This window comes from Euprymna scolopes, chromosome 20 (genome assembly GCF_053919585.1).
Source record: "Euprymna scolopes isolate OS-2025 chromosome 20, ASM5391958v1, whole genome shotgun sequence".
Taxonomy (NCBI): domain Eukaryota; kingdom Metazoa; phylum Mollusca; class Cephalopoda; order Sepiida; family Sepiolidae; genus Euprymna; species Euprymna scolopes.
Genome location: NC_136501.1, coordinates 52,998,443 through 53,006,518, shown reverse-complemented (window position 1 = coordinate 53,006,518; position 8,076 = coordinate 52,998,443). Strand labels below are relative to the sequence as shown.

General features: G+C 35.6%; 1 long non-coding RNA gene across 1 annotated transcript in view; it reads right to left on the bottom strand.

Annotated features, from left to right (window-relative positions):
- Positions 1-1,719: 1,719 nt before the first annotated feature.
- Positions 1,720-8,076, bottom strand: part of LOC145241432 (uncharacterized) — a 52,841-nt gene continuing 46,484 nt past the window's right edge. The window contains exon 3 of the long non-coding RNA XR_013862555.1: positions 1,720-1,995. This is a non-coding gene — a long non-coding RNA (uncharacterized LOC145241432). The remainder of the gene's footprint in view (positions 1,996-8,076) is intronic.

The window sequence follows — 8,076 nt, the reverse complement described above, 5'->3', positions numbered from 1 at the left end:
CCCTCGCATGCTTTCATACATCAAGTAAATTTCACAGTGTATAAGAATTATTTGATACTGATGATATTCATAATCGTAGCCTAATTCTAAAAGAGGGTAGATATAACAAATGAGAAATATTTGGAATCAAGTCTCCCCTTGCTGTTATTTCAGATCATTTGAAACCATAGCAACAAGTTTTATCTTCTGTCCATCAAGACCGGTGGTTTGGGAGAAATATAAGATATTTTGTAATTCATACTCAAAACTAGGAAAATAAATAACCATGATTGAATCATTGTTAAAAGTTCACGTATCTTTCCACCCACAAAAAATCTTTTCATATTACCAGTATATAAGTTTTCGAGGGTGCTGAAAACGAAAATAATGTTTAAAATTTCAGGAAACGAGTAGTTTCCAAGATATAAAAAATTAATTCAACGTCAAATGAATGCCCACTTTATATCAACCTTTTTGGAGGAGTGTAGGACGGCTGTTTTTTAGGGGTGGTGGTTATTTAGTAATTATGGCCAAGTAGACTAACACAAACTTGTGTTCTATAGGTTTCCGGGTGTGCTGCAACCGAATATCGCATTAAATATTTTCCTAAAATAACTATGTCTCCGGGTATTTTCCGGAACGTGTTTCTGAATTTGATGTAACGTATACGACGATTTCCAACCACTTGAGAGAGATTTGAAAGATAAAGCATCTTGATAAATGTGTGTCTCACGGATTGAACGACAACCAAAAGAAACGCCGTTATGAAGTGTCAGCTTCCCTTCTTTTACACCAAAAAGAACGACTAGTTTCTTGACCGAGTTGTGACTTGCGATGAAAGTTATTTACGACAATCGGCGACGCTCAGCTCAGTGCTTAGACGCCGACGGAGCTCTACGACACTTCTCAAAGCCAGAGTTTCACCAAAACAGTTCATGCTGTTTAGTGGTCTTCAATCGCTCACATTTATTACAGTTTTTTTTTTTTTTAATGTAGACGAAACCATTACGGCGGGAACCGTTAATAAATGGATGAGATGCATCAGGATCTTTGACAACACCTAGCATTAGTCAACAGAAAATGCCCAATTCTCCTCCACGACAATGCTTGATTGTACATTGCTAAACCGACCCTGCAGAAATTCAACGAATTGGGCTACGAAACTCTGTTTCATCCGCCATACTTTCCAGATTTCTCTCCTTCCGACTACTAGTTTTTCAAGCATCTCAACAACTTTGTGCGTGAGAAATGCTTCAAAAAGCTAATCGATATCGAAACTGCCTTCGTCGCCACCAAAACGCAAGATTTTTACGTTACTGGCATAAATACGGTTGTTTTGCGTTGGCGAAAGTCTGTTGATTATGGTGGCGCTTATTTCGATCAACAAATCTTTGTTTGAGTCGAGATATGGTCATCTGAATTTAAAAGTTAAAAACCGCATTAACTTTCTTGTCTGAATGATATATGGCATCGCATCGATTTTAAAAAGAAAGTGTTTGGTGTTTTATTCATATGACAGTGGGCCCTGATGCCTTGAATAACAGGAGAATTAACAAAAAGGCATAGCATACACAAAATCCCCCATTACTTAGCATTTACTTAACTATTTAATCGCATATGTTCTTTTTTTGTTTTTTGTTTTTACTTTTCGTTGCCTTTAAAATGCGACAAACTTTCCGAACAACTTGACAGCAAACCATAAACAATAAAATAAAGGGAAAGATAAACGAAACATCGAAATATGTTCATTCGCACAATAATTTACGTGCGACCATTTTATTTATATATATTTTATTCTTATATTTCGTCATAGTTTGCATATTCTTATATTCCGTCATAGTTTGCATATTCTTATATTCCGCCATAGTTTGTATATTCTTTTATTACTGTATAGTTGAGATTCTTGCAATTGGGAGATCGTTTTCGTCTTTAGGGTATCATCTTTCGATTTTCTGGTGTCGTCAATTTTCGGTCGTAAATCTTCTGTTTCACAGCTGTTGTAATGGCCAACAAAATCTGAAAAGAGAAGAAAAAAAAAATAGTTGTTTAATAAGATAAATTAACAAGTTAGAAAAGACAATTATTGCATCTCGTACTGAACTCTCCCAATTATAAATAGAAATATAATAAAGAAAAAACTCTATGATATACGTATCCGTGACGGACAGAAAATATCATACACCAAAAAACTCACTTAAATTGATTAATATCTTTATTTCCAAAATAATTTTTTTTTATTTACACAGGAATCACCACATTATCAAGGCAAGAGGCCACTCAAGGATAAGGGTTAAAGAGTGTACAGTAGAAATTGGACAATTACCGACAGAACCAGTTGCTTTACTGGAATCAAGGTTTTTGATTAGCTTGGCAACATCACGTACAGATATACGTATATCACATAGCGTGTTTTCTGATACAGGAGGAAATATTGGGGGTTGGCGGCCTTGGTCGCAAAGGGTAGAATTAGCTGCAAAATTCTTTGGCAAAGAGTTTGGCTTTGTCTGATGGTGACGAGATTACCTCAGGTCCATTGATGATAGTTGGGATAGAGCACACGCTTCTGTTCATGATTCTGTTTGCTATTTGCCAAAACTGGTGGGAACCAAGCCGCTGCTCAGCTACTTTGGACTTAACGGATTGAGTATACAACTCTCTTGCGTTCTTTATTACTTTCTTACAATAGTTGCTGGCAGTCGTGAAAGCGCCTAAGTTTCCACACATCTATTACGTGGGAAGCAGTGGAAAAAGTGATTTCTGTACGCAATGGCAGCAGCACATTCTGGAGAGAACCATGGCTGGCTGTTAGGTTTTTGCTGGAATTTTTTCGAGGGTATGGAACGGTCTATACCTACAATTAACCATTCGGTCAGGTCTGATACTATAGAGGACACATCCTTTTTAAACATGGAACGCAGAGGTAGATCCGATATAAATGTACGGAAGCTATCCCAGTCAGCCTTAGTGTATCGATATACTGTACGATGGAGAGGTACGTCTGGGGACTTATTACATTTCATTTTTATCTTAATTGATACAGTAGACTGGTCGGAAGATCCAAGAGGAGACAGAACAGAAACTGAACATAGTTCAGGGCAAGTTGTGAGAAAAAGGTCAAGTAGGCTTGCATACTGGCCGTCATTGTCGGGCACACGGGTGGGTTCATGAACAATCTGAGTGAGGTCATAGGCAATGGAGAAATCATGACAGAATTTGACTTTTTCAATTGCTCCCCCTCCCCATGTTAAAACTGCCTTGTAAAAGTTCATAAATTTTATTTTGAGTTATCTCCTTTGTTTCTTCAAACTGATTTTAAGTTTGCGTCGCTAGAGCACAATAGTGGCTTAAGAAATTTCGTGGTGGCGACGAGAATCTTGAACATGATGAGCCTAATGGTAAACCATCTTATATTGATAACGATCAATTAAAAGCCTTAGTCGTAGCACAAATGTTCGGGAACTTGCTTCTGAATTAGATGTAATGTATACGACGATTTCCAACCACTGGAGAAAGATTGGAAAGACAAAAATAAAAACTTGATAAATTGGTGCCTAACGAATTAAATAACAACGCAAAGGATCGACGTAATAAAGTGTCAGCTTTCATTTATTACGCAACAAGAACGACCCGTTTCTTGACCGGATTGTGATTTGCGATGAAACTGGGTTCTTCACGACAACCGGTGGTGCTCGGCTAATTGGTTAACCGCCGACAGCTCCACGACACTTTCCGAAGCCAGAGTTGCACCAAAAGAAGGTCATGCTGACTGTTTGATGGTTTGCTACCGGCCTCATCCATTACAGTTTTTAGAATGCAGACGAAACCATTGCGGCGAAGAAGTACTTTCAACAAATGAATGAAATGTATCAGAAACTTCGGCAACACCTAGAATTATGGAAATAAGGTACGATTATGAATATCTCCAGTATCAAATAATCATTATACAGTATGAAATTTATTTTATGCATGAAAACCAAAGACAGGAGATATAACGTAAAAGAAATATTTGGAGTCAAGATTTCTCTTGCTGTTATTTCAGATCATTAGAAACCATAGCAGCGAGTTTTAGTCTTCCCTCCATCAAGGTCAGAGAGTTTGAAGATATATCAGATAGTTTGTCACATTAAGAAACGTCAGATTAGGAAAACAAATTACTACGATTGACACAGTTTTATGGTTGTAATAAAGTGCTAACAATAAGCTCTGGATGATGGATGACCCACTTATTGCGCAATCATAAGAGCCCATGTCACATAGCCCATAACACAATGCAGGATTTATTCCTCTATAATTTTTTTCTGCTCATATTTGACTTTTAATTTAATTATCCTTGTGTTCCCATTAATTTAAAAAATTCAAATCGAGAAGGCAAAAAGAAACTCCGCAGAAATAAATAAGCTTAAAACCAGCCTAGAGTATTCCCCATTTTTGACAACAAAGCATCCCTAATCGTAATCGGGTTTTTTCCAGGTCATATGACGTAACATTTAGTCCTTATGTCTCGACTTTCTCTTAATGATCGTCAAGAGCTCATTAATCTCGATCTTTCTGGTTAATCTAATGGATAAATCAACCGCAGATTTAAATGCGATGAGAAAATGGTACGAACGACTGTGCAAAAGCACCAAAACACCAGTAGTGTTCGTGATGCCTCTAAATCTGGTCGTCCTTGAGTTACCTGTTACAGAGAAAGCAATGCTATCAAGATCCGCAGCTTCAGGCACAGATTTGAAACGATTCCCCAAATCCAACAACAGTGTAATCTAGTTAAAAACTGCTCTCTTTCTACAGTTAATAACAGATTGAAGAAAGTTAATTTGTGAGGCTGTGTTGCAAGACGCAAGCCAATGATTTCTGTAAAGAACAGAAAATGCCATCTGGACTTTGTCAGAAGCAATAACGATCATGACTCTTTATATTGGTCGAAAGGGATTTTTACCGATGAAAAAAGTTCAATAGGCTAGGCAGTCATGAGAGACAGTTCGTTCGTAGAAGAAAGGACGAAGAATTTAATCCTTGGTGCACAGTTTTAACGCTGAAAGATGGTGGAGGTTCAGTTTTGGTGTGGGCGTTATTAGTGCCAATGGTCCAGGGCCTATAGTTTATTTGCAAGGTCGAATTAATTCGACCAAGTACATTAATATTTTGACTAAGTATTTTCTACAGTACTTAAGCTTGAATTCGGATGATAACCCGATCTTCATGTAGGATAATACTCGCATTTACACAGCTAGCAATGTCAAGAGCTTCCTTGGAGAGAATAATTAACCGTGTTTGGATTAAGCTGCACAATATCCAGACCTAAAAATATCGAAAACGTATGGTAATACACCAAGCAACAGCTACGCAATGATAAAAAATCGCATCTGCAAGAATGTTGGACAAAAAATAAAAAGAAGTTGGATGCCCTTTCATCAGAGTATTGCCGCAGACTAATTCAAGGAATTCCAAAAATATCGCATGCTGTCAGAGTGCAGAAGGGACATGTTACTAATTATTGATTAGTTCATTGTGTTCCTGTTGTATTTGTATTGCATTAAGGTTCTAAAGATACATTTAAATAACAATTTTTTTCATTTTGCGGAGTTTCTTGTTGCCTTCTCGATTTGAAGTTATTATTTTGAATTGACCTGAACATTAGGATACTTCAATTAAAAGTCAAATCTGAACAATTAATATAGTAGAGAAACAAAAGGGGAATCAAATGAAGTATAGTTTGTTTAAACAGTTACATTCAATATTTAACCTAAATTTGCGGTCTTTTGAAAAGATGACAACTTCGAACTTTTTTTTTACGCCACTGTACACATATTTGGTCTCTCTCTCTCTCTCTCTCTCTCTCTCTCGCTCTCTCTATATATATATATATATATATATATATATATATATATATATATATATATTCAGTCACTGAAAGTCCATGTGCCTGAAGACGACTTTTTTGTTCCACCAGCGACTTGCACACCCTCAAGCAAACATGACACAGAAAACGGTCATTGGATTACATATGTATACATACATACAAATATACGCATATACACATAAATATATATATATACATACACACATGTATACATATATACATAATACATACAAATATATACACATATACATACATATACATACACACATGCATACATACACATATATACACATACATATATACACATACATACACACATATACACATACATACACATACACATGCATATACCTACATATACATACACATACATATATATACATGTATACACGTGCATATGCATACATACGCACACAAACATACATATAAATATATACATACATACACACATAAATATATATACACACATACATATATACTTACATATATATACACACAGATATACATACATACACATGTACATATATAAACATACATACACATATACACACATACATATACATATGTACATACATACATACATACACACACTCAAATACATACATACATACATACATACATATAATGATGGCAGATTAGTTAATGCATGCTTCCAGCTTTTCAGGTATACATGCGTCACAACTTTTTTATCGCCACTGTACTTTTTTTCTTTTTTTTTTTTTAGACAGATGTCTGAGGGAGTATCTATACATATATATTATCACAGAGTTTTAGCTTTGTACGATAGCTAAGTCCCCCCTCTCTCTCTCTCACTCTATCTATCTATCTATCTATCTCTCTATCTATATATCTCTCTCTCTCGGTTCGAACTGTTGAGATCCAGCAACAAGCAAGAGCAAGATAGCCAGCAACAATTCAAACTGCAAACCAGCTTAATGCAGGTACTGGTCTTCCGCTTTATGTTTTTTAAATAAGAGATTTGCTTCTCCTAGATAGGTTGCCTTTACCGCGGCTTACGGGAGCCCTCTCCATCCCACATACGCATGCAAATAAACACATGCACGCACACATACATGCATGCATTCATATGCACGCAAACATACATACGCATGTATACATATGCATACATACACATATGTACCCATGTACATACATATGCATATACACACATACACATACATGTAGACTATATATGAAGGAACGTTCAAAACGTCATAAATCCTTAATGATCAGGGCGACGATGATGAGGATGATGATGATGGGTACGATTAAATGAGTTTAACATGAATAAAAGGAAAAACAATCCAATACACACAATTTGTAGAAAAGACAGTCACTCGTTGAAGTGTTTGTGCAACTTTACAAATGAATAGACGTGGAAATCAGACAGAAACAAAATCCAAAAGGTCAGCGTTTAAAACGGCTGGACTCATTAAAAAAAATAATAAAATGCCTGTTTATAAGACTCACACTCCTGTTGTAGACAATGATGATGATCGCAAATTTCACACATTATTTTACCAATATATATATATATATATATATATATATATATATATATATATATATATATATATATATATATATATATATATATATATATATATATATCGTTATGAGCAGCAGAGACCTGTAGCGCAGTAGATAAAAGTATTTTGTAATACTCCATCCTAAGTGACACTCTTCTGGAGATTAACGGTTCAATCCTCAGTAATGGGGATACTAAGAATACAATTACGAATTTCTTAAGATGTCTATCTTGTCATGGCTGACGAAACGAGAGCAAGCTACCTACGTGAATAAAATAAAGTATTCCGCTCGAAATTCCGTTCATATTGTCGACACATATGTAAAGGGCCAGATTTCTGTTGAGACGTTATGAGAATAATATTTACGATGAGAACCGTGTTATAGATAATAATAAAAAAAAAACAAATAAACACATCGATATAAAAACAATGGAGAAATATTGAAAATAACAAGTGTAACACAGATAAAAATGGTCAAATTTTATATGTGGAGAAAATACATGGGGCGAGGAATTAAAATTGTCCAAAATCTAGAATAGTTTTTTTTTTCACTGACCGAGGAAATAAAATACCGATCATAGTATCAGAACAGATACTACACTTTGCAGTATTTATCTCCCTTCCACGTCGAGAAGATGTGACGCAGGGTTGGGAATGTTGGATTTTAATAGCCAGCGCCCTAGAAGAAAAGCATTCTGACCTACA